The sequence below is a fragment of the Leptonychotes weddellii genome, unplaced genomic scaffold (assembly GCF_054177405.1).
Source record: "Leptonychotes weddellii isolate Sample4059 unplaced genomic scaffold, ASM5417740v2 HiC_scaffold_352111, whole genome shotgun sequence".
Taxonomy (NCBI): domain Eukaryota; kingdom Metazoa; phylum Chordata; class Mammalia; order Carnivora; family Phocidae; genus Leptonychotes; species Leptonychotes weddellii.
The window spans coordinates 1-214 of NW_027952885.1; the positions used below are offsets into that span (position 1 = coordinate 1).

Sequence of the window (214 nt, forward strand, 5' to 3'; positions counted from 1 at the left end):
CAACAAATTATACGGACAGGATGTAAATGTACTTTCTCTCCCTTAGCTCGTTTTATTGTAAGAATATGGTATATAACACATATAACAAGCTTTGTGCAGTGGCAGTATCGTAGCCAATGAGGTTTATCCGAGGCGCGATTATTGCTAATAACACATATAACATACTGTTTACATAATCAGTAAACAGTATGCTATCAGTGGTTACGTTTTGGAG

The 214-nt window shown here is 36.0% G+C and overlaps 1 pseudogene; it reads left to right on the forward strand.

Moving 5' to 3' along the window:
* Positions 1 to 87: 87 nt before the first annotated feature.
* LOC145719234 (U4 spliceosomal RNA) lies at positions 88 to 214 on the forward strand (annotated as a pseudogene).